The sequence below is a fragment of the Stegodyphus dumicola genome, chromosome 8 (assembly GCF_044657685.1).
Source record: "Stegodyphus dumicola isolate Sdum_Otavi_A_Nest chromosome 8, ASM4465768v1".
In the NCBI taxonomy this organism is placed as follows: domain Eukaryota; kingdom Metazoa; phylum Arthropoda; class Arachnida; order Araneae; family Eresidae; genus Stegodyphus; species Stegodyphus dumicola.
The window spans coordinates 164,115,884-164,141,987 of NC_140775.1; the positions used below are offsets into that span (position 1 = coordinate 164,115,884).

At 34.1% G+C, this 26,104-nt stretch overlaps 1 protein-coding gene and 1 long non-coding RNA gene across 3 annotated transcripts in view; one reads left to right on the forward strand and one right to left on the reverse strand.

Annotated features, from left to right (window-relative positions):
- Positions 1-26,104, reverse strand: part of LOC118185493 (long-chain-fatty-acid--CoA ligase 1-like) — a 236,865-nt gene that overhangs the window by 140,773 nt on the left and 69,988 nt on the right. The window lies entirely within an intron of this gene.
- Positions 6,315-26,104, forward strand: part of LOC118204223 (uncharacterized) — a 382,418-nt gene continuing 362,628 nt past the window's right edge. For both annotated transcript variants that reach the window (XR_015042789.1, XR_015042788.1), the window contains exon 1: positions 6,315-6,484. This is a non-coding gene — a long non-coding RNA (uncharacterized LOC118204223). The remainder of the gene's footprint in view (positions 6,485-26,104) is intronic.

Below are 26,104 nucleotides of genomic sequence, written 5' to 3' on the forward strand. Positions count from 1 at the left end.
ACCTGTCCTCATCCTCTGTTGAAACAACACTGCTGGCCACCTAAATTGCAACACCAAAAAAGACAAGAGGTATCACAACAAAATTTATTTAGTAGATAACATGTTGATCAAGTATCACATAATTAAATTTATAGACTTCTGAGAAGTGTGGTTTCTTCCAGAATCAGTATCCAGAGTAGCCGCCATTGTTGGAGATGATCGCTGCCCCACGCCTCGGCACTGATTCAGAGACTTTGGAAGTGTTCTGTTCTTGGGATACAGGAGACCAAGCAGCTTCCACACGTTGCCAAAGTTGATCTGTTGTGGCAGCTTGGGGTGTAATATGGGCCAGTCGTTCAGCAACCATGGACCACATGTTTTCTACGACGAAAGATCCGGAGAGCGAGCCGGCCAGGGAAGCAATTCAATCTGGCGATTGACGAAAAACCATTGGACAATGCGTGCCACGTATCGCGCATTATACTGTTGAATTATGGCTTTGGGCAATCCCTAAAGGCAAGGAAGGACAACTAGCTCCAACACCTCGGAGATGTAGCGCTGTCTGTGTAAAGTACCGGCAATGCGTACAGAGGAGTGCGAGAGTGATATCCAATACCGCCCCATATCATAATACCCGGTGCAGGATCAGTGTGGCGATGCATAACGCAGCTGTTCAGAATCCTCTCTCCACGGTGTCTCCAGACTCGAACCTGGCCATCGTGGTGTTGCAGACAGAAGCGTGACTCATCAATAAAGACAATTTCATTCCATTCTGCCGTCCACATCCTTCTTTCATCGCACCATTGGCGGCGGAGACGTCTGTGGTTCTGCGTCAAGGGTAGACGAAGCAATGGACGTTTTGCGAACAGACCACTCTGATGTAAACGGCGTCGAATGGTACGCGCAGACACTGGATGATGCGTTACAGACGTAGTGTTCTGCGCTATGGTTCGTGATGTGACTGAGGTATCCGTCACTGCCATGCGCACAATGTTCCTGTCATCACGTGAAGGGGTGCACTGGGGTGGATGCGCACGAACACGTCGGTCCGTCGTACCCTCCTGCATCCAACGGTCACATATCCGCATTACAGTTGTTTGTTTCGTCCAACACGACTACCGATTTTCCTGAAAGAATCCACACTCTCGGTAGGCCACTATCCTTCCTCTGTCGAACTCGAATACTTGATCAAACGATGATCGTTGTTTACTACGAGGCATAATGGATCGTTTTTTTTGGGGAAAAAAAAAAAAAAAAAAAAAAAAAAAAAAAAAAAAAAAGGCAAGAAAAACACAATTGCCGAACTTGAAATCGTCGAAAACTCCAACCTTAAATAGTGCTTTGAAGTGGGCCACATGCGCGCGTGATGTGCTTGTGCGCTGAAATTCTAATTATTTGCACATCTCACCTCCGCTAATGCATGTTGTAAATTTCATATTATTTGCATGCTTCCTTCAGGGTGTTGCATGTTCGGTGGCCAGCAGTGTACTATCTGAAGATGGACATCAATATTCTTAATACAACAAGAAAATCTTCACTTAGTGACAAAGTATAGACCCGCATGTAGGTTGCTAAACGCATTTTAGCTTTCCAGCCAACTATAACGTCATTAGAACTGCTTTATATTTTATAATGATGGGCTCTGTTTTTCATAAAATGGTTGACAAGTTTCTTTCTGAGCACTTCGTAATATTGTTTCAACTCAAGCAGATAATATCTTCTCAATGTCTCAATTTGCTTTTTCAACTGAGCCTTTTAATTGGCCATTCATTGACTTTCCATGAACAAATTGCAGTTATTTCTCTATTCCAAAATTTTTTCAATAATTATATTTGTGAATTCTCCGCAATTGTCGCCTGCAAGATGCACTGTGCTTAAACTTCGGTGAAAACATTAAACATATGATAAGTAACTTCCTCGGTTCGTTTCCTTTAACAGTCTTCAATGAATACATTTATTTAAATGGTAATTTAAATACCTAATTAATACAAATAGATATATATTGTAATAAATAATTTTTTGCAATTTACATATAATCATTCTTTTTATTTTGCAAAAGAATTCACCTAACAGCGCCAAGCTATTGCCCCAATACTACCAAGTATTACCGCTATTAATACGTAAGTCTTTCTTACCGGTAAAGTTGCTGAACACTGGTAGCCCTGTTCAGAGTTCTGATTCCGGCGAACGGCTTGGCTGCATAGGCGCTTTTCTGATTTTCCTCATATGAATCATTAGGTTATTTTGAAGCAGGAGGCATAGAAAATAAGCAATGCCTTCGCTAGGATTCGAACCTGGATCTCCTGTGGGAGTTGAGTGTGCTACCGTTACACAGCGAATACGTGCAGAAATGAGGGAGAAAATACCTTCTATTGTATAACGTGGGAACGAGTCAGTTTTTTTTAGAAAATCCTCCGCGAAGGCATCCCCTCGTTTAGGCAGATAGCTCTCGTGCGCTTTACCATAATTGTATAAAGCAAACCATACTATACCTTTTTTATTTCAAACAAAAGCGTACATAGATTCTATGATTCGTACATAGATCTCGAGTATACAGAGAAAAGCTCGCAATCATTCGTTTGGAAAACATTCTCCTTCTAAAAATCGTTTTCTGTTAATATAGTTTGAGCCCTAATTCACTGATGAGGAATTTATTCAAATATGAACACGATTACGAATTTAATATGACATTTATATCCTTCATTAAAAACTCGTTAGATCTGAACTTTCGTAAGCATATGATTAATTTTATATAATCGCAATCCATACGCTTTAAGTACATATAAAATAGAATAATTTATTTGATAACATCATTCTAAATATCGAAATGAAATATGTAAAATGGAATTTGATTGCAGAAATAAAGTATCAGAGCTACCATTACCTGGCATCCGAATCAGTTGTATCTCTTGTGTTAAATATTGCTTCACTTCATTACTTCGTGATTAAAGGTAGTTTAAACGTCCTACGCACGGGGCCTTTAATGGCTGTGAAGTTAATCTTAATGGTCTTCTTGAGGAACTTGACGTGCTGTGCGTTATACTGCACTCTTGACTAAAGAAACTTCAGTGGAGAAACGAACAGTGCGTGGTGCACAGAAGTGTTAAAATATGACATTTCAAGCTTCGCGTATTTAGGATTGCGTTTAGTAAGAGTGTTAATTAGGAAGATGATGTTGTTCGAGATAAAATTTTAATGCGCCTGAGTTTGGAAATGTGGATGGAGTAATTTTGAGCTACTACTCATATTCAGAGAAGAGAGAGGATTTCATGTTTAATTGGCTTCATCGATGGTAATTTGCATAAATTGTAACCTAGTTTGAATAATACCGAATAAATGTTATGACATATTTTAATATTGGATATATATTTGCAGAGAGATATACATTTGCTGATTGAATGCGTTATGAAGAGATTTAGATAGAAGCTACTCTAACAACCGTCATTAAGATCCATTTAATGGTAATGTTATTGTGAAAAATACAAACACATCCAATACAGCTGCCAGATTATGTACGTACTTCTGCATGATTTAAAAACAATTAATTAATTAAAATATATATATAAAAAAGACAAAAGTCAGAGTAAAGCAACTGAGATCACTGAGCCGGGTAACATAGTGGATATATATATAAATATATTTATATACGTTTGGTGCGGCCGATTGCAACCAAGCTACGAGGTGCACATCTACATGTTATAGCAGTCTTATATACAAAATTTCAACGTTCTGAGGCTACTCGTTTTTGAGTTATGCGAGATACGTACGTACGCACGTACGCACAGACGCGACGAAATATTATCTTTTGAGTTCATTTTAAATCAGTTTTATAACTTTGTTAGGGAAACGGAGTCCTTTATTCTGGCCGTACGTACGGTTGTCACGTAAAAACATCGTTAAATTGCATTCGATGGTAGTCAAAATGGATATTTTCGTTGAAATAGGATACCCGAAATTTTTCGTGATTACAATACTTCCTTTTTACTTCGTACAAGAAAGTAAAAATGAGATCCAAACGAAAGCTCTGGCTAAGAAAAAGCCAAAAAATATTAATTTATAATACTGATACTGAGCTTAAGAGTGATGAAGTTCAAGATGCTATAAAGAGGCATAATAAAAATTTTGAGGATAAAGGGGGAGAATCGAATTGTTATTTCCAGTTAAAACTAAGAACGCAAAAAAGCGCTGGACTGCGACGCGACAATCTGAAAAGTTTAAGAAAATTATTAATTTAAATTTGAAATTTGAAATCTCTCCGTATTTCAGTTAAACAGTACTTAATTGCTGTCAGGCCTTTTAAATGTCGAGAATTTAGACATTATCACATAAAGTGCCAGAAAGAAATGACTTGCGCCAATTGTTCCCAGAAAGATCATGACTATTGAAATGGTGAATGGATACCTTTATGTGTACATTATATTAGTGCGAATAATAAATACAGGTTAGGCTCGGACAGAAAGCATTCTGGTTTGGATAAAAAGTGTCTGTCTTAAGAGACAATATTAAGTTATTAACTGATTACGGATTAGAAATGATTATGGAAGTTATTTGTTTAAAGAATCTTAAGAGGTATTTAAAATGAAACAAGCGAAGAGATCAAGATTAAAGGATTTGAACTAACTGGACTTTAACGAAGATACATTAATTAATTTGGGTAAAAAATATATCCTGGGATAAATTTTCTTGATTTATTGATACTTATTATTATATAAATTATTTCAACGGCTTATTCTGATGTTACTGTCAGACAAATGAGATGTCACAACAACATGAAAATACTCGTCATAATGAAAAGAATTTATTAGCTTTAAATGACTTAGTTAAGTTTCTTTGACATATGATATTTTTACTTTTTTGTTTATAAAGTATGCGTGCGTGCGTGTGATTATGGCAAAGCCTCAAGGGTTATCTGCCTAAGGGGAGGGATGCCTTCGTGGAGGACTTTCTAACGGAAACTGGCTCGTATACACGTTACACATGGGGAAAACCACGAAAACGCCCATGCAGCCAGCCCGTTCGCGGGATTCGAACCTCGGACCGAACTACCAGTGTTCAGCGACTTTACCGCTCGGCCGCTGGTGGGCGTTTATAAAGTATGAAAATTAGTTTTGTTGACATGAATACTATCATATATGTAATGCAAGTTGTAGAAATTTTGTATCTGGGATATGCACTATTTATTATTATGTTTTGTATGTAAAGTTGAACAATTTATTAAATATGTTTTGGTGATAATCCAAAGGGGTCTCCAGTCACCCAAAGAGAGTTTAAGTATGGGCTTAAGAGTTTAAATTTATCTAAATTAATTAAGCAGTTTCAATAATCCCTTCATATGCCGAATTTGAGCAGGCAGTTTAAAACATAGTCTCATACTATAGTACTGGAATCTGTTGCATGCTATAGTATAACTCTCTACTGCATACTTCAGTATTGCTGTCTACCGCGTACTATAGTTCTGCTGCCTATTGCATGCTATAGTAGCGCAGATCAGTATTCAGTGAAGAACTTTTTGACCTGCATGCATGGATTTTATACTATAATTAATCAGAAACTTCTTAATTATAAACTAGAACTCCAGAAAGTATATATTTGCGTGATTTCCTTTGATTTACCACACGTTTGGTTTAGTTTAAATATTTTATTTCCGAATAATAAATCATTTAAAAACTAAAATATTAACTTTTATTTTAATTTTTTTGTTTGTTTTTGCTTTAGGGCAAGTTATAAAACTTTACTATCATAAAAAATTTCTAGAACTTACCAATTTTTCATTTCTCCGAAATATTTCACAGAAATGTAATATGCCTTAGTGCAGGCTTTAGTATCAATATTAATAGCTTTATGCTTTGACAGATTAGCGTACGGAACTCCATATCATTGACACGTTTACGTGATCAAGAATTACAATGAAATCGATGATTTTCGAAGTCTTGATGGATCTTTAAATGATTAAAAGATATTCTAGAAGCATTCATTCAGAGCAAATGTTGCAAAATATGTTAATGGTTTATATCACTTTTATTTCATGAAGTATTTACACTTTTAGCCTCTAACATATTCATTTTCAGTAAGAATAATGCATGTAAAACAGGCACTGCACTTTAGTCTACGACAAAGCAATCAAATCCGTCACCATCTAGAACTAAACAAACCCCGTTAGAAAGCAGTGAGAATCCGTTCCATTTCATGAGAAATCCCTCGAAAACATTCCGAGGTCAAGTCAGTTTTTTTTATCAGGGAATTTGTAGACACTCAGTGGTGCCTTGTGTTGGGGGTGTTTCTCTAGGAGTATTCTTGGAACCGGAATGCGTCAGAGTCACTTCCGACGCCAATGCTCGTGGCGTTGACGGGCAGGAGGAAACAGCAGAGATAAAAAGAAATCAAAAATAGAAGAACCCAAGCGTGGGTTTAAATCTTGACGTTTCTCTAACAACTTCAACTTGCTTACAATGGCGGTTTGCTGCCTGTTTACGTGAAGGAAGAATTCTTTGCAGAATGGCCACTGGTAAGTTAATAGCTTATAATTATGAATGCTTCTCTCCTTTTGGCGTGTTTGCCAATATAACTAGTGAAGGAGAGTTGCACCTCGCTTGTTTTCGTGCAACTGTGTTGTTTCCTATGTTGATGATATTTTCCCTATGAAGCGTTTTCTCAGTGGTATACTCTTTAAGTGTTCGCTATGCTTACGCATATAGCCTAAACAGCTAATTTTAAAAAATTTGCTATTTTTGTCTCATGGAATTATTATAATGACCTTTTTTAACCCTGATTTTATACTTTCGTACAGACATACTTTCGTACAGACGATACGAAACATTCTCTTCAAAATTCATTTTAAAGCAGTTTTATAATTATTTTGGAGGAAAAAAGTGTTTTATTCTGTCCTAAGCACAGATTTTCAGGTTTTATATTACGCCCAAAGTGGCGTTTATTTAACGTTTTGTGTGTTACTTTTATTTATTAAATATTACGCACTTACACCATAAAATCGCACTTGCACCATAAAATTCAATTCAACAGCAATATCACAAAATATTTAAAACGATCATATCTTTAGAATTTCCAATACACAGTCTCGCGCACTGGAGATAAGAATGTCTCTTTTTTACTTCCTTGTACGAAGTAAAAAGGAACTATTGTAATCGCAAAAAGTTTCAGGCAGCATATTTCAACGAAAATATCCCATTTTGACCTCTTTCAAATGCAATTTAGCAATGTATTTCCGTGATATCTGTACGTAAGAATAAAACACTTTTCCCTCCAAAAAAATTATAAAACTGCTTTAAAATGAATTCTGAAGAGAATCTTTCGTGGCGTCTGTACGAACGTATGTGCGTACGTGCGTACGTACGTATCTCGCATAACTCAAAAACGAGTAGCCTCAGAACGTTGAAATTTTGTATATAAGACTGCTATAACATGTAGATGTGCACCTCGTAGCTTGGTTGCAATCGGCCGCACCAAACGTATATAAATATATTTATATATATATCCACTATGTTACCCGGCTCAGTGATCTCAGTTGCTTTACTCTTATATGTTTGTAAATTGTACAATTTTTGCTTTAAAATGATTGAATTATGTTGTTCTTGTCTTCCGGTTAAGGTTTTTATGCCTTTAGTAAAACTGTATGCAATATTTTTAGAATTATCAACAATTTTAAAATTGTTTAAGTGCCGCTAAGCCTAATAATGTTTTTGATGGTGGCCATTGCCCTTGTTTACATTTGAAACAGCAGGATAGCGGATTTGTTGCCAATCTAGAGAAACTTAGCTTCGCAACAGCAAAGGTAACGCCTTCATTTATTATTTAAATTATGCTTAATCCTTTCTGGAATTTTTTCGAGGAAGTAAGCGTTTAAGATTTACTTCGTAATTTTTAATACAGATATTTTGAGATTTTATGTATTTGTGCCATGTCGCGAAGTGAGAACTGAATTAATTGAATGAGAAATACTCAATCGTCTGTGAAAAACTGTTTCTTTTTTGTTTCGTTTGCTTAATTTCTTTTATACATCGTTCTAGCTTTATTATAGTATTTGAATAGACCGTGTAGCAACGATTATATAATTCTTTAAATCATATAAATTTTGTGCATTCTGAGTTATAATATGAACGAAATATAATACTGTTAAGTAAACCTAGCGCCAGACTGTCTCTATGGTAAAAAAAGTGAATTTTAAAGAATGCGTTTATTCTATTGTGGTTTATGCGCTGTCGGCGAAGTAGGTTTAATTCAATCTAATAAGTTTAAATGAAATGCAATAAAAATGCGTGTAATTTAATATTCCGTACAAGGATGTCATGTGGTGTACACATCAGATTTTTTTTTTACAGTGTTGCTATTGCTCGCTTTGAAATCGTCGAGTTTGTTAATCAGAAATTCCTTAAAATTTTACAAAATATTTAATAGATAATGAAACAAATTCCAAATTTGGGCTTTCAGATGCCCATATTCGAGTGCAGGACTACATTTTGTTGATGTCGCTAGTTATTGTTGTTTTTTCTCAATGCGAGAAGCATACAAACATTCATGCAGATTCTTCATTATTTAATTTCTTTCGATATAATGCAACAAAATTTATAGTCCTTTTGGGAAAATTTTTCCTTTATGCTAATAAAATTAAAGATGCTACTAATAATATTTTGTTTTGCCGGGTTGCCATCATTGCTTTTTATCTCAAACGCTTGTTACTTAGCTACGCATTGCCTCCCATTTATACATTTGTTGGTTATTGCTTATCGCCCAGACAATTGTTGCCAATTAAAATTTTTATATACATATTCCCAGTATTTGTTTGACTTTAGGAACATATTTACGGTAGAATTTAGAAGAAATGATCCCATCTCCCTGTGCGTACTGTCGTTATGTAAGTGGTTAATTTATCTAGATAATAACTGGAAGATCTATAGTTCAAATCTCACCGAGAGCACCGCTGGTATCTCAATTACGCATGCAATTACGCATGAAATAACATGTGGTGGATGCTTACTCGTCATCATCGAGGTTCAATCGATTGGCTCTCATGCCTCTCCCCTATCGCCCTTTGAGTTGAGGGCTGAATAGAAGACATTTTCGCATCGTTTCCATGCGTGCTCACATGATGGAAGTAATAAGCCGACTAGCTGGAAATTAGAAGAGTTTGGCTCGAGTCTTGGATAGGCTCATTTAATTTAACCCTTTTCCTCCTGAAAGCCCCTAAATTGTGCCATTATAATCCACATGTAAGCCTAGTGGTATAGTTCCCCAAGACATTTTTTCTTCATGGTGAGCACTAGCCACTACTAAGGCCAGAAGTGATGGTCATTTTATTTTAGAGGCACCTAATAGGCAGCCGCCATTACCTCCAGTGAGCGGACAGAGAATTTACAACCATGCCTTCTCCGGGATTCGGACCTGGGCCGTTCGGTATCGCAGTTGGCTCACTATACCATCTGAGCGGCGTTGCACAAGAACATAAAATTAATGCTACTTACATATTATCGCAACCGCCTTGGCGGAATTCGGCGAAATTTATGGAAGGAAAAAAAATTACTTTTATTGTAAAATAAAGTTAAATATATACATAGTCCACGTTTTAACTATATATTTATTCCAAAAAGCAATCAGTAAATTTATTAAAAACAAATTTTTATTTTTGTTATGATAAAAATTTCATAGCCATCGCTTTGAGAAAGAATTCGAAGCAATGTTTCAACATTCAAAGCACTTTTAGCGATTTGTTGATAAATGATGCTTTCCTCCAGACATTTTACATCTCTTCCTTCTATTACAGGAAAATTCTAATCGAGTTAAAAATTAAAAACACTCATAATGTTTCTATAAAATAAGCCGTTGGAACACGGATACAACTAAAATAATGCGTACGGGCGGGGGAAGAGGGCGGCGTTGGAAAAAAATGAATATTTGTCATGCGCATGGTTGTCTGAATAATTGTTATGCGTATGGTTACCAGAATTTGATGTGTTCCGTAGTTTGGCGATATCTGAGGTGGTTTCGATAATACGTAAGTAGCAAATTTGTAATTTACTTTTTGCTTGTTATTCCAGAAATATCCAGAATGTTTCTATTCGCTATGAATAAGACCTCCAATTTATCTTCCATACTATAACTGCATTGCCAACAAATTGAGTGATTAAAAAAATAAATTTATTTCTTAACAATTTATATCATTAATTTATTTTGTAATAATATACTTGATTGTTGAAAGTTTTAATTAATTTGACTTATAACATATCGCGGAAACATATGGGAATTGACCATTATTATTGGAATAACATAGCATATCGGAATTGACCATTATTATCCGCATTTATGCGGATAATAATGATCAATTATATAGTATTATTTTAATTAATAAAAAATTGTAAGGTATTCTCTTCCTCCTTTCGGCATGCCTACGTGGTGTCAGCAGACTCGGTGAGTATTTGAGAGGTCCGAGGTTGGAGCCCCGGCGAAGGCTTTGCTCATTTTTCATCTCTTCTACTACGAAAGAACCTAACGTCTCTACAGTGGCGCCCGAACTAAAAAAAGATGGTGGATGATGATTTTCACCACCAGGATTTGGCGATTGGGTCCCCTAATCCACAGTCGATCTTTAAAAGGGGGAGTATATAAGGTATTTCTCTCGCCTTCTTAGCATGCCTTCGTGGTGTAGTGATCAGCACGCTCAGCGCGTATTCGAGAGGTCCGTGGTTCAAGTCCTGGCAAGGGTACTGCTGATTTTTCATTACTCCAGGTTAAAAAAAACCCCCTGTCTCTACAAGATAATTCTAACTCTATATATTACGTATCTCAATTTGCAATTGAACCTAGATTGCAGTTTGAGCTACCAGATTGTTTTTGAATTTTTTTTTCATTTTCTACCATGTTTTGATTCATTCATTGAATAAATCAAAAACGTGGCTGTGGTTGAATCCCTTTTGGCATCAGCCTCGCATAGCGAAATCTCGATAAATCGTTACGCATAATCCGATTCCTGATATTCCGTTTATTTTAAGAACAGAAAAGAACTAGGGAATATAAACTTGGGGAAAATGCACTTAAGTATTAAAATTCATTTTTATAGTACGTTTTAATTCTACTTTCTTCAGTTCCCGTTTTACATTTTATTAAGACATACAATATTTCTTGTTGTTAATAACCCAATTAACACATTAAAAAACGAAAAATTCAAATCCATTAAACTCAAATTAATTCTCTCACAGATTGGCTTAATTCCTTCAAATACTAGTAAATCCTTCTCTTATGCTTGAATAGTTGTTTACTAAGATCGACTCTCAACTGATAAGTTCCTAAATCTTTGTTTAATGATACAGAGAATCATATGATAGCAAGTTCCCAACCTCTCTGTTTCTGTCAAACTCCGCTCCGTTACTTAGCTTTAGGAAATAAGTTTCATTCCATCCCATTGGCTGTTATTTGTTTAATATTAAAGTGAGAAGCAATCATGCGAAAGTGATTGCAATTAATCGAGCTTCGTTTCGTATTAACTATTTAAGCGATTTTCTGTCAGAAATCGCTGCTTGAACGCTTTAATCATACTGTTTTCAAGAACTTGAAGCGTAGAAGGAAAGTCCACGAACGATGGCTTTCTAAAGCAGCATAGGGAACTTAGAGCTTTCATTAAAAGTTTCTGTTCATTCTCAAACTTTTATTTACTTTAACAGAACAAGGCCTTTTGGGGCATTCTGCGTTTATACCTACAGCTGCATTTCTTGTTGCGATCTTCGGGGTGAATGATTCAATATGTTATATGAAAATGCTTTATTCCCGTATTTCGTGATGTAAGTGTTTGACTTGTGCCGTCATCAAGTAAAAGATCCATGGTTTGAATTCAGACGAGGGCAGAAGTGATTTTTTAATTCTCTACAATGGTGGCCGAATTAAATGCGATAGACGATAACTCATCACCACTTCAATTGGGTCGACTGGACATCGTGCTTCTTCCCAGTAGATCTTTCAGGGGAGCAGTATATAAGAAAGTACATTCATCTCTACCTGTTCTTGTCTGGAAGTTTCTAACACGTCCAGTTAGCAGTTGGAAGATCAATACAGCTCAATGAAAATTCAATATAATAGTTGCGTGCGTACGGGTTTTCGTATATAGATTGAATCCACAAGTCCGATAAAAGGTTAATAAAATTCATTCTTATAAAAAAATATAACAGAATTTTGAACTATGAACTGGAATTTGGCTCAGAGATATTCGTACAAGTGTTCAGAATATACCGCAGTAACAATCAGTAGTTATACCTCAAACTTCTAAAAACAATTAATAGAACGCAATGCATAGCGCATTTAAAGAGAAAGCCAATCCGATCTCGCACTGAATACGCAGCAAAAGAACAGCTAACTAAACAACCGAGCTGAGATGTTTTCTCTCTGGCTTTTTATAGTTTTCAATCGGCCGCGCGAGATAGTTCTAGCATTTTCTGCTTCTTGAAATTTCTGGAAAGCAATAAGAGGATGTAATTACGGTTACAGCTAACACAGCGATCAATGAAATTTATTAAATTTCAATACAAATTAAAGAGATGCACATTTATTAAATGTTAAATGCACGTGCTTCTGTATTTTGAATTTTCCGACATAGTTCTCTCTTAATATTTGTCTCATGCTGCATTGCACGGGGAAATAGAACACTTTTAATTACAATTCTACTAAAAAAAATGTCTAACTAAATACAAAATTCGTAACAATATTCACCTCAAGGGAGTAATATTTTGACTTTTATCATAACCGTTTATAAACATGAATGCTGAAGAATAAAATATTTTTGAACTTTACTAAATAACGGATTGTTGAAACAATTAGGTTTTAAAATAAATTATTTATTTATTATTATTAGTAGCAATACATACATATACAGCAATATTTTGTTGCCTTTCATTACTAGACAGCAACGAAGTGCTTTCAAATTTTAAGAGAAATATATAATGTTTACGTTTATACCAAGAAAAAGTTTTCTCATACATCATAATTTTTCTGATCCTGTTGCGTGCAATATCAACGAAGTTCTACATATTTTTTTTTCACTTCATGAAATCAGAATTTGCATTGTAAAGATAAAAAGCATGTGCGTTTCCTAGCCACATGTTTCTGAGTAGACTAAATTCTGAAAATTCCTCTGTTAGAGTTTAAGAGGTGATTCAAAACTCTTGTGTGAAATTACTGCATTTCCGTCCGCACATATTCGACTTATAAGGACATTAAGAGTTCCCTGAAATTCTTCGTGGCAAGAGTTTATGACTTCAGCATAGTTTAAATGGAATGCGGTATTATGGAGGCAGACATAGGGCATACTTCTAAGCTCGCTCTTGAAAATATTAGAGCATTTTTTATAACAATGTAGTGCATTATAATTAATAGTCTTTTTCAAACTGATGTTTTTTAAAGCGAACGCTGTTTAACTACACAAACGGCTACCAAATGCCTACTAGGAAGGATCATAATTCTGAGGGAAAATGTATGAAATAAAGCAGACATATTTCTAAAGAAACTAAAGAAATTTAATTTTAAATAGTATTGAGCACCTCAGCAATTGGTTGTTGTCCCTTAATATTTGTTTAAAATATCTGATGTATACATAACATGACTTCCATTTGCGGAATATTGAATTATACGCATTTTTCCTGAATTTCGCTTAAACTTATTTCCTGGAATTTCATTAGAGATATAGTTCTCATTAAATTAATTCAGTTCTCATTTCGCGACAAGGCAAAAATACATAAAACCTCAAGATATCTTTATTAAAAATTGAAAAATATACAAAAATACTTTTTAAACAATGGCGGGCTCTCAGCCGACTTCGGCTTGCCCACTACTAAGGCCAGAAGTGGTCGTCACTTTATTATATAGGCACCTATTAGGTGGCCAAGCCTTTGCCTCCTATGAAGGGAACGGGCAGTTACAAGCACGTCTTCTCCGGGATTCGAATCCGAGCCCTTTGGTATCGTAGTCAGCTCCCCTAACCACTATACCATCTTAACGGCTTATATACAAAAATGTAAAACTCCAAATACAGTTAAAACAATTTTGACAATTAAAATTAGAGTTTCTACGCAAAAACAAACAGTACGGCCAGCGAGGAAGAAGGCAGATTTTTCGGTGCACAAACCTGAATGTTGACTTTTGTCTTCCTCGGCAAAAAGACACTAAAGGTGCAGAAGCTGACTTAATTCACTATTCTGCTAAGTCTCAAATGTAAACAAATATGGCAGCTATTTTAAAAAATTAGGCTCAGCCGTACTTAAGCAACTTTAAAATTATTGATAAATCTGAAACTATTGCATGCAGATTAATTAAAGACTTAAAAACCTTTAACTGAAAATAAGAACAACAAAATTCAATCATTTTTAAAACAAATATGCACAATTTACCAATATATAAGAATAAAAATATATAAGCTCAAGGAGCCGAGTAACAGAGTGGGTATATATATGTATGTATATTTATATATGTTTGGTGCTGCTAATTGCAGCTAAAAAGGGGAAGTATACTACTACATGTTGTAGCAGTCCTATATATAAAATTGCAACGTTTTGAGGGTTTTTGAGTTATGCGAGATACATACATACGTTTGTACGTACAGACGTCACGGAAAAATCTCTTCTGAATCTATTTTAAATCCTTTTTGCATCCCATTTTGGGAAAAGAGTCCTTTAGTCTGTCCTTACGTACAGATGTCACGAAAGAAACATCTTTAAATTATATTCGATAGCAGTCAAAATGGAAATTTTCTTTGAAATATGATACCCGAAATTTTTCGCGTTTAGAATACTTCCTTTATTTGTTACAAGGAAGTAAAAAAGTTGGCTTTGAGCTAACAAACAATGTGCCCTCTGACAAACCAACTTTTGGTGTTATTCAATTACTAGATTTGATGCAAATAATCATTAATGTTAGCTATAACTGGGGAACAAATCGATTGTAAGTGCGCGAATTTGGAAAATTTGGCATCAAACGAACTTGCCGAAATATTTCCGTAAGTAACGGTATATATACCGTGTACTTCGAACTTACTAGATCAAAAGAAAAAAATAGAATGTATAAAAAATATGCCCAAATCGGAATGTTTCTTACTGTCAAATTAGGGCAGAACTGGCCAGATACTCTTAAAACATGGATTTTAAAAATCTACGAAATCAATGCATCAGCGTGTGCATATTTTTGACTGAATGTAACCCCAAAGTTGAAGATTTTAAAGAATACATGTTAGTTGGTGCAGTTGATTTAGGAAAGAAAAATACACAATCATGCATGAGCTGCGACAAAAGCTAGGAATGAAATGAATTGACATTTTAAGTTCACATAATGACAAATATCATTAAGTCTGCATCTAAATATTAAGACTATATATAAAAGGATTTTACCAGCATAATAATATTTTATAAATGTTTCAACAGCACAAGTGGCCGCCACATTGCTTTTTGTCTCCTTATATAATTTTGATAGAATAACTTTTTTCCAATATTTTTAGAAGTAAAACTAACTTTCTCACATATAATGCTTCATTTAAGTGGATGAATGTTTAATTAATTACTTTCTTTCAGTAGTAATTCACTGTGTTAGTAATTATTAAACGAAATTTTTGTGATCTGTAGTATTGAAATTTATGCGCGTTTATTTATTTTTTGTGACATTATCTCCTCCGGAACGGCGGGGAGATGAGTTTCGAGAGAGGTACTCCCGAATTACGAAAATTCGTGGAAAGCCATTTTAACCATGCTCATCTTCGTACGATTTTAAGTAATCGAGATATCGATTAAAAACTCTGAAAAAGTTAATATTCTCACTCATTTTTCCTAGTGACAAGAGTCTCGAGCGCTGGAGATAAAAATTTGCTTTATTTCGAAAAGTATTGCCACTGCTCGATTTCAAATCGTAGAGTTGGATGATAAAATTTTTAAGTTTTACAAAATATGAAATAAAAATAGCACTGCCAAACATTAAATATATTATTATCACATAAGGTCATAGTCTGACGCTGAAGAAAGCACGCGATTATATGCGACGTCATTGTATGTCGAAAATGTTTCTTTAATGTCAGAACTTTAAACAAATAACTGCTGTTGGCAGCATTTTTATTGCAGTTTAGGATAATTGACACGATATATGTTAGGATAATTGACACGATATATGTTACTGCCACGTTAATTCGTTTATTGATATTGAAAAACAATTTACGTCAAAGTATAACCTCAAGTGTTTAAAGTTTTTGTTTCCTGGTTTGGAAACAAAAAATTATTGACGAATTGATTGTTGCTTGGAAACACTGAACTGATTTCATTCATAATGAAATATTTTTATACATTTTTTTTTTCAGGTGCACATAGAAATTCTAAAGTTTTCTTTGGCCGCAGCTCGCTAGTATTGGCTGATTTAGATTTTCTTAAGGAACAACATTTTGGTTTAAAACTTTGAAAATACTTAAGCAGGTTATTAAAGATCAATTGAATATTTACCCTTTTTCAGCTTTTGAGATTTTGCATATCTCAACTAAAGAAAAATGCTACTTTCATTTCTCCTTCTACTTATTTATAAATCCTGTTACGAACAGCAGCATTAACTTTTACGTTGTAACTTTGGTAAAGACGTATTTTCAGAATTTATGTAGCTGTGTAAAATGTATTTTACGTTACGTCTTTTACGCTTCAAATGCATCCCAGATGAATAGTAAGTTTTGTGTGTGCAATTTAATTTACAACTAAAATCAATCTTTCACCGAAGTTGCTACGCCTATAAACTACAGCATAATTCACCATATTAATCAAAGCACAAATTGGCATTAGGACAAGCGGTAATTTATAACTTTCCTAAGTAATTTTAAAATTCATACGTCTACATATTAAATGCTTAATATAAATAATGAGACGTCATGAACAAACGTTGGCTTCGTGGCACATCCATTCATCTCAATCTTACCTTTAATTGTAGCTTCACTGCATAGATAGCTTTAACACCGCAAAACAAACTTTACAGGCAATTCTCTTTCTTGTGAAAGTTCACATCTGTTTGAGTCGAGATTTAAATATCAAGCTTAACGATGTAGCTTAGAGTAACATCTCAGTTGAAGCCCAATCAGATTAAACTAAAAGTGCATAAACTCTTTCTTCCGCATTCATTCATTTAAATCACTCATTGGGGATGATGAATGGTAAATGGAATTAAAGGATGATTAATGTACGGGCACGTTGAAGAAGACACAATAAGCGGGAGAGCAGAGCTTGTAAAGTCCATTAGATAAAATCGAATGCAACATATTTCAAATTTCAAATCCCTGGTTTTATAAGAGGATGAGATAAACACATATGTCAATATAGTTTAAGACTTATTTATTGGTATCGTGTGTATATGCGTCACGTTTACTTAATAGAAAATTTAATGTTCATTTAGGGATATCGCTTCATATTTTAAGAGCAATATTGAAATTTATCAGTACAATCTAAGGATTTCGTTGAAGGTCATTAAGAGTTCTGTGAGAGAGAAAGTGGCTGAAGAAAAAATTCTATCAAGTCTAATCCCAGGAAAAGGTTTGGTTTATTTAATTAAAGCTCACTAGGGCTATCTGCCTAAGGGGAAAGATGCCTTCGTGGAGGACTTTCTAAGGGAAACTGTCTCCATGGGGAAAAATACGAAAACGCCCATGCAGCCAGCCCGTTCGCGGGATTCGAACCTCGGACCGAACTACCAGTGTTCAGCGACTTTACCGCTCGGCCGCTGGTGGGCCCCCAGGAGAAGGAAAATTATTAATTTTAACTTAATATAAATTTACTAGACTTGTTTTACATGGTCTTAAAGTTAAGGAAAAACAAAGCAACCTATCTCAGCTGACAACTGCATTAGTTTGTGTTTGCTGATTACATGAAAAGTCGAGGCTACATTAAAGCACATGCAGGGTGTCTGCTTAAGCGGAGGGATAACTTCATGGAGGGCATTCTAAAGGAAACTAGACATATTCATGTTAGGAAGACACATAGGAAAAGTCATATTATGTTAGGAACACACATAGGAAAAATCATCCACACACTTACAGAAAATAATTTAACAGAGATGGAGTTATATGAATCACCTAAATTTCTATAAATTAATAGAGTTTCGCGTATCTAGCGATTCAGACAGTGGTAGAGCATTTATAAGTTAATGCAATATTACTTACATTACTTTCTGGATTTAAAATAAGTCTGCTTTAATTTTAAATGGGAAAAAGGCTTGCGATCTATTTTTCCATATCATTAACATTCATTACAGTGGTAGAAACGCGATTAAACATTTATGAAAGTAAGTCTTAAATTTTCTCTTTCAGGATCAGATAATAAGATGTAATGTAAATCTGATTTTAATCTTAAGCAAAAAGACGTAATAAGTGAATGAAAAGAAATTTCTTAAGGGGACTCATACACTTTAAACCCCTCATGATCTTCGAATATGTGACTATTGCAAGAATTGGGATATTTTATTTATTTTAAAAGCAATTACTTCCAACCTTTTACAGCTGACTACATAATATAGCTGCTTTGGAAAATAGTAACCAGAAAGTTTGTGTTGCCACAAATATTTTTGTAATTTAATCCTCTTTGTGACAAAATATTTCGCCATGTTTCCACCTTGCGCGCATGATATTTTAAAAATGGCTAATGATACATACATGAAATTTGATGGAATTCTTTATATGGGCACTATTTTCTAACTGAACCAAAAATCCGATGAATATTTTAATGTTAAAGCATTTTATGGACGAAAACATTACAGATTTAAAAAAAAAATACATTTTATAAACTCGACTCCAAATAAAATAAAAATATAACATAAAATTCTTAAAATGTTAGGTTTACAATTGTTTCCAAATGTTATAAAAGCTATATTTTAAGTATGGAATTAACATATGCAACAGAATATTTTAAACTGTGCACGCAAGGTGGAAACATGACGAAAAATTTTGTCACAAAGCGGATTAAATTATCAAAATAATTGTGGCAACACAAACTTTCTGATTACTATTTCAGAAAGTAACTATATTATATAGTCAGCTATAAAAAGTTGGTAGTAATTGCTTTTAAAATAAATAAGTTATCTCAATTCTTGCCAAAGTCACATATGCGATGATCTTATGGGTTTTAAGGTGTATGAGTCCCCTTAATAGTGTAAATTTGATTTTTATTAATATGTAATTTTTATGGTAGTCTACTCTATATTGATGTACCTTCATTTAGCTCGTCCAGAAATGTAAATTAGATGGGCTGTAAACAGAAATTTTACCGGGAAGGCTAATCTTATTTTTTCTCCCACCTGTAAATCCGTGAATTTCTTCTGGCTGTTGCTAGAAATTGTTGCTTAGATACTGCGTATAATTAGAAGCTTTATTCCTAGATATTTAAATTACTATTTGTTTTGGCTGTGCATTTATGCTACTGTATATTAAATACTCGTGCTCGCTTTTGGGCAGGTATGTATTTGTAAGCAGAGGTCTTAAATTCAGACATTTTTATCACACATGTTTTAGAGCTTAAAGCACATTTATTTACCTTTACTACATTTGTAACCTTGTTACGATAGATTTAAATAAAATTTAGCCGAAAACTTCTTATTAAAATAATTTTATTAAAACTGACTTAATTCATTTATGCTATGATTTAAGTTTTCTTCTTCTAGATGAAAGCAAAATACTTGACTCTTTTGGAGTCCTCTTTGATTAATGATGGCGGCATTCCAGAAGCCATTTCAGAAGTTATCTTTGTGCTATAAAATACGCTGCATAATTGATTAAAGCTGGATATTTTTCTAAAAGCCAGAAAGACAGCGAAACATAATTTGTTTGTTTTATGAATGCAGTTCTGTATGCGTCAGAAATCAATATTATGCAGGATCGCAGCCATTTCTTACGGCACCAAACGCAATTATTCTTTTTTAAACCTTTTTGAACAAAACTCCGAATATGTATTCTTTGTTTACAAAATGCATTTTCAGTTACAGCTTTCAACTCACCTTTCGTAGTCAAACAAACGCAGGAACGTTGGTTATGAATTTTAAATAATATGTGGCTTTTGTGAAGTTTACTACAATTGAATGTTAACTTTCGGGTTGTTTATTCTCCCGTCAATAAAATTCCGAGTTCCATACTCAAGGACCCCATTCCGGATATGAATTCCTGGGGTATTTATAGGATTCCTTGCCAGTGTGGTTTAATTTACATTGGCCAAACTAAGAGAGCCTTAAAATTTCGCGTCAAAGAACATGAGGCATATGTTAGAAAAAAGAAACACAGAAGTCTTCTGTTGCTCAACATTGTTGGTCCGAAAACCACACTTTCAATTTTTCTGCTGCCAAAATTATTCAAAAAACATCTTCCATTGGAGAACTGGATTTTCTAGAGGCATTTCACATTCATAAAAATCATTCTGTTCTAGTTAACGATCCTAATTCCAATCCAAATTTGCCTTCGGCCTTTAAAGAAATTATGTTTTAGTTCTGCTTTCGCCAACAGATGGCGCCCCTTGCTTATTCTTGCCCAGGCTTTCTTATCTTAACTAATCATTATTTCCTATCTTGTTCATTTGCGGTTTTGCAGCTGAAGATGGTGGTTCGGTAAAACCATCGAAACTAGTCCTGTGAAAATTTTGTAGGTATAACGCTGATTTTTGTTGTTTGACTTCTGAATTAGTATTTATTCGGCGTGTTATTGTGTCTTAAATCTACAGTAGTACTGCAAATGGGTAAAAATTATTAAAAAATTAATAATAAAGAAAGAAAGAAAATAAGTAAAAGAAAAATAAAATAAAAGAAAAAGTAATAAAATAATAACAATAGTTCAATAATCTAAATTGAGAATGAAATTTCTAAATTCTACCTTAATATTAAGCGTGATGAAGGGCACTTAGACCAGCAAAAGCTTAAAAGATATAAAATATAATTTATTGCCAGTCACAGAAGGCACAAGTTTCGCCAACTCTTTATTTTCGGCTTCCATTTCAGGCACTGAAATACACTTTTAGGACAATAAAATGCTTAGAGACTCTATATTTTACATAAAAATAGAAAACAATATCTATCTATCTATCTATCTATATATATAAACCTTCTTTGCTAGTAAGCTCGACAGTTACTATTAAAACTAATGAAGGCTCTGTCACCATGATGGACGGGTTCGTATCCTGGCCAATGGGATGTTTGTATAAGCATTTTCGTGGCTTTCTTCATGTGTAACATGAATAAAGGTAATGAATGCATCTTGGAAAATTTCTTCACAAAGGCACCCTGCTTTTAAGCAGAGACCTCTTGTGTAATTTACCATAAAATAATAAATCTAAATCACTATAACTGAAGGTAATATCCTGTTTAATCCATTGTAGTTGGCAAATTCGCCCTGCTTTTCTGACAACTCTTGATTACAAAAGTTTAATTGGTAGAACTTTATATAGCAGAATTTCTAGTCCTTAGGTGTAGGATTGGGGAATAATCATCACTTTCGTTGCGCTATTGCCTCAGAACAAATTTGTGATATGATTGTTTTTAATGATTACATCAAAGTGTGAATGCATCTTTAAGGCTTAAGAGCTTATCCATCTTAAAGGCATCTTTATCTTAAAATGGATATTTTTATTTTACACATAAATTCATAACCACACTCTTCTCAACAACTAAATACGTACTCAGTCCTTAACGGTTTCAGTTCTATCACTCAAACGTACTGGTAACCGATACGGCTAATATCTAAAGTGAAAAAGTCCGAGATTTATAAATAAATAAATAATATCAAAAATCTTAAAGCTTTCAGATTTATATCCCGTCCAAAGGGGCGTTTTATTATTTGCACATACATACACGTTTCGAGATCCTTTGGGGTAACCCCCCATTGGGCTTTAAATATTTTAAAATAGCGTATGTTTAGAATTTCCAATAGACAGTTTCGCGCGCTGGAGATAAAACTATTTTATTCCGCACAGTGTTGCCACTGCTAGCTTTGAAATAGTTGAGTTTCTTAATCAAAAATTCGCTAAAGTTTTAAAAATATGAAACAGATAATAAAACAGATTCGAAGTTCCAGATTCTGGCTTACAGGTGTCTATGTTCGGGTGGAGGACTGCGTTATTCAAACTTTGATAGTTCTAGATATCGTTGTTTTTTGGGAGTGCGAGGAACATACGTACACTCATGCACATTATCCTTTATTTAATTTCTTTTAAAACAATACAGGGCAATGATATTTGGTGGCAACAGTTTGAAAACTGATATAGACGTTTATAGTGATTCGACGCAAAATGACGTTTCGAGACTAATAGCCCTTCTGGGCTAACATCCCTATGGGCTAAGAAGGAAAAAAATTCAACATTATTTTAATTGTGTATTTATTGAGGGAAGAAAATGACTAATTTCGGGGTATTGTTAAACGTTGTTATTCAATGATTAGATTCCAATCTTTTGTTCTTTTTTTTTTTTTTTTTCTTTTCATTCTTTCCGGTGTGTTTAATGTATGGAGATAAAAATTGAAAAACTAGAATTTTTTCGAAATAACAAATCCAATTTTTTTATTCCCACCCAAACAATAGAATGTAAACACAGTAAAGCCGAAAACATTAAATAACAATGAAAATAATAATTCATAAATTGCTGGAAAAGAGAAACTATGATAAGTTGATTAAGGCCATTGGATAACTTTGGATAACATTTTAAAATTAGGTAAAAAAGTTGGTTTTGCTTGGTGTAGATTTTGAATTCTGTTAATTCCGAGAGTGATCAGACACAGGTCTCTTTTCTTCAGGAGCCAAAAAAAGTTGTGCAGAACGGAAGAGCGACGATCGTTATTATACCACAGGAAATGAGAAGCAACGGAGTACGAAGAAAATTGCTCCTGAAAAAAAGAAATCTGCGATAGCCTTCGAAATCGATAAAGTTTTATTTAATATCTATACGAAAAAAACTGCTTACATTGCTTATTTCAATTTGCTTATTGGCCTTTTTCTCTTCTATTTGATTGTATGTCATGCCAAACAAACCAGACGAAACGGAAGACTAATTTTGCATATGGTTCAAGAAAACGTTACTCATCCAGGAGAAACCTCGGTAGTATATAATTATGGCAAAGTACACTAGGGCTATCTCTTAGGTAGATAGCCCTAGTGTACTTTGCCATAATTAAATATATCAAACACCAAACACCATTATTAGTTCTTCATTCAAATGTTTTGTGAATGCATTCACTTCAGAATTTGGTCGTTTTAAAGAACACTAATATTTTCACTGGCTATATTGTAGAGTTTATGCAGTTTTCTAGAGCAGGAAACTTGAAAAATCTACTATGCTCTGACCAAGATTCGAACCACAGATCTTTCAATGCTATATGAAAGACCACACACAGGAAGATGTGATAATTCCTTACTCTTCCTCTCACTTAAAAGGCGACTGGGGAGAGGCGCAAAACCCAGTCGAGCAAATCCAGGATGTGGAAAATTACTGTGTATCACATATTAGTTCCAATAAGGCTGGGGAGTCTCTTGAGTTTTTCAGAGCAGAAAAAAATCAACTACGTTCTCGCCTGAATTTGAACCATGAATCTTCACTTACATCAGGAGAGCGAGTACGAAGAAATGCGGTAATTTCTTATATCAGTTATTTAACGCCACCGAGGTTTCTCCTGGATGAGTAACGTTTTCTTGAACCATATGCAAAATTAGTCTTCCGTTTCGTCTGGTTTGTTTGGCATGACATACAATCAAATAGAAGAGAAAAAGGCCAATAAGCAAATTGAAATAAGCAATGTAAGCAGTTTTTTTCGTATAGATATTAAATAAAACTTTATCGATTTCGAAGGCTATCGCAGATTTCTTTTTTTCAGGAGCAATTTTCTTCGTACTCCGTTGCTTCTCATTTCCTGTGGTATAATAACGATCGTCGCTCTTCCGTTCTGCACAACTTTTTTTGGCTCCTGAAGAAAAGAGACCTGTGTCTGATCACTCTCGGAATTAACAGAATTCAAAATCTACACCAAGCAAAACCAACTTTTTTACCTAATTTTAAAATGTTATCCAAAGTTATCCAATGGCCTTAATCAACTTATCATAGTTTCTCTTTTCCAGCAATTTATGAATTATTATTTTCATTGTTATTTAATGTTTTCGGCTTTACTGTGTTTACATTCTATTGTTTGGGTGGGAATAAAAAAATTGGATTTGTTATTTCGAAAAAATTCTAGTTTTTCAATTTTTATCTCCATACATTAAACACACCGGAAAGAATGAAAAGAAAAAAAAAAAAAAAAAAAGAACAAAAGATTGGAATCTAATCATTGAATAACAACGTTTAACAATACCCCGAAATTAGTCATTTTCTTCCCTCAATAAATACACAATTAAAATAATGTTGAATTTTTTTCCTTCTTAGCCCATAGGGATGTTAGCCCAGAAGGGCTATTAGTCTCGAAACGTCATTTTGCGTCGAATCACTATAAACGTCTATATCAGTTTTCAAACTGTTGCCACCAAATATCATTGCCCTGTATTGTTTTAAAAGAAATTAAATAAAGGATAATGTGCATGAGTGTACGTATGTTCCTCGCACTCCCAAAAAACAACGATATCTAGAACTATCAAAGTTTGAATAACGCAGTCCTCCACCCGAACATAGACACCTGTAAGCCAGAATCTGGAACTTCGAATCTGTTTTATTATCTGTTTCATATTTTTAAAACTTTAGCGAATTTTTGATTAAGAAACTCAACTATTTCAAAGCTAGCAGTGGCAACACTGTGCGGAATAAAATAGTTTTATCTCCAGCGCGCGAAACTGTCTATTGGAAATTCTAAACATACGCTATTTTAAAATATTTAAAGCCCAATGGGGGGTTACCCCAAAGGATCTCGAAACGTGTATGTATGTGCAAATAATAAAACGCCCCTTTGGACGGGATATAAATCTGAAAGCTTTAAGATTTTTGATATTATTTATTTATTTATAAATCTCGGACTTTTTCACTTTAGATATTAGCCGTATCGGTTACCAGTACGTTTGAGTGATAGAACTGAAACCGTTAAGGACTGAGTACGTATTTAGTTGTTGAGAAGAGTGTGGTTATGAATTTATGTGTAAAATAAAAATATCCATTTTAAGATAAAGATGCCTTTAAGATGGATAAGCTCTTAAGCCTTAAAGATGCATTCACACTTTGATGTAATCATTAAAAACAATCATATCACAAATTTGTTCTGAGGCAATAGCGCAACGAAAGTGATGATTATTCCCCAATCCTACACCTAAGGACTAGAAATTCTGCTATATAAAGTTCTACCAATTAAACTTTTGTAATCAAGAGTTGTCAGAAAAGCAGGGCGAATTTGCCAACTACAATGGATTAAACAGGATATTACCTTCAGTTATAGTGATTTAGATTTATTATTTTATGGTAAATTACACAAGAGGTCTCTGCTTAAAAGCAGGGTGCCTTTGTGAAGAAATTTTCCAAGATGCATTCATTACCTTTATTCATGTTACACATGAAGAAAGCCACGAAAATGCTTATACAAACATCCCATTGGCCAGGATACGAACCCGTCCATCATGGTGACAGAGCCTTCATTAGTTTTAATAGTAACTGTCGAGCTTACTAGCAAAGAAGGTTTATATATATAGATAGATAGATAGATAGATATTGTTTTCTATTTTTATGTAAAATATAGAGTCTCTAAGCATTTTATTGTCCTAAAAGTGTATTTCAGTGCCTGAAATGGAAGCCGAAAATAAAGAGTTGGCGAAACTTGTGCCTTCTGTGACTGGCAATAAATTATATTTTATATCTTTTAAGCTTTTGCTGGTCTAAGTGCCCTTCATCACGCTTAATATTAAGGTAGAATTTAGAAATTTCATTCTCAATTTAGATTATTGAACTATTGTTATTATTTTATTACTTTTTCTTTTATTTTATTTTTCTTTTACTTATTTTCTTTCTTTCTTTATTATTAATTTTTTAATAATTTTTACCCATTTGCAGTACTACTGTAGATTTAAGACACAATAACACGCCGAATAAATACTAATTCAGAAGTCAAACAACAAAAATCAGCGTTATACCTACAAAATTTTCACAGGACTAGTTTCGATGGTTTTACCGAACCACCATCTTCAGCTGCAAAACC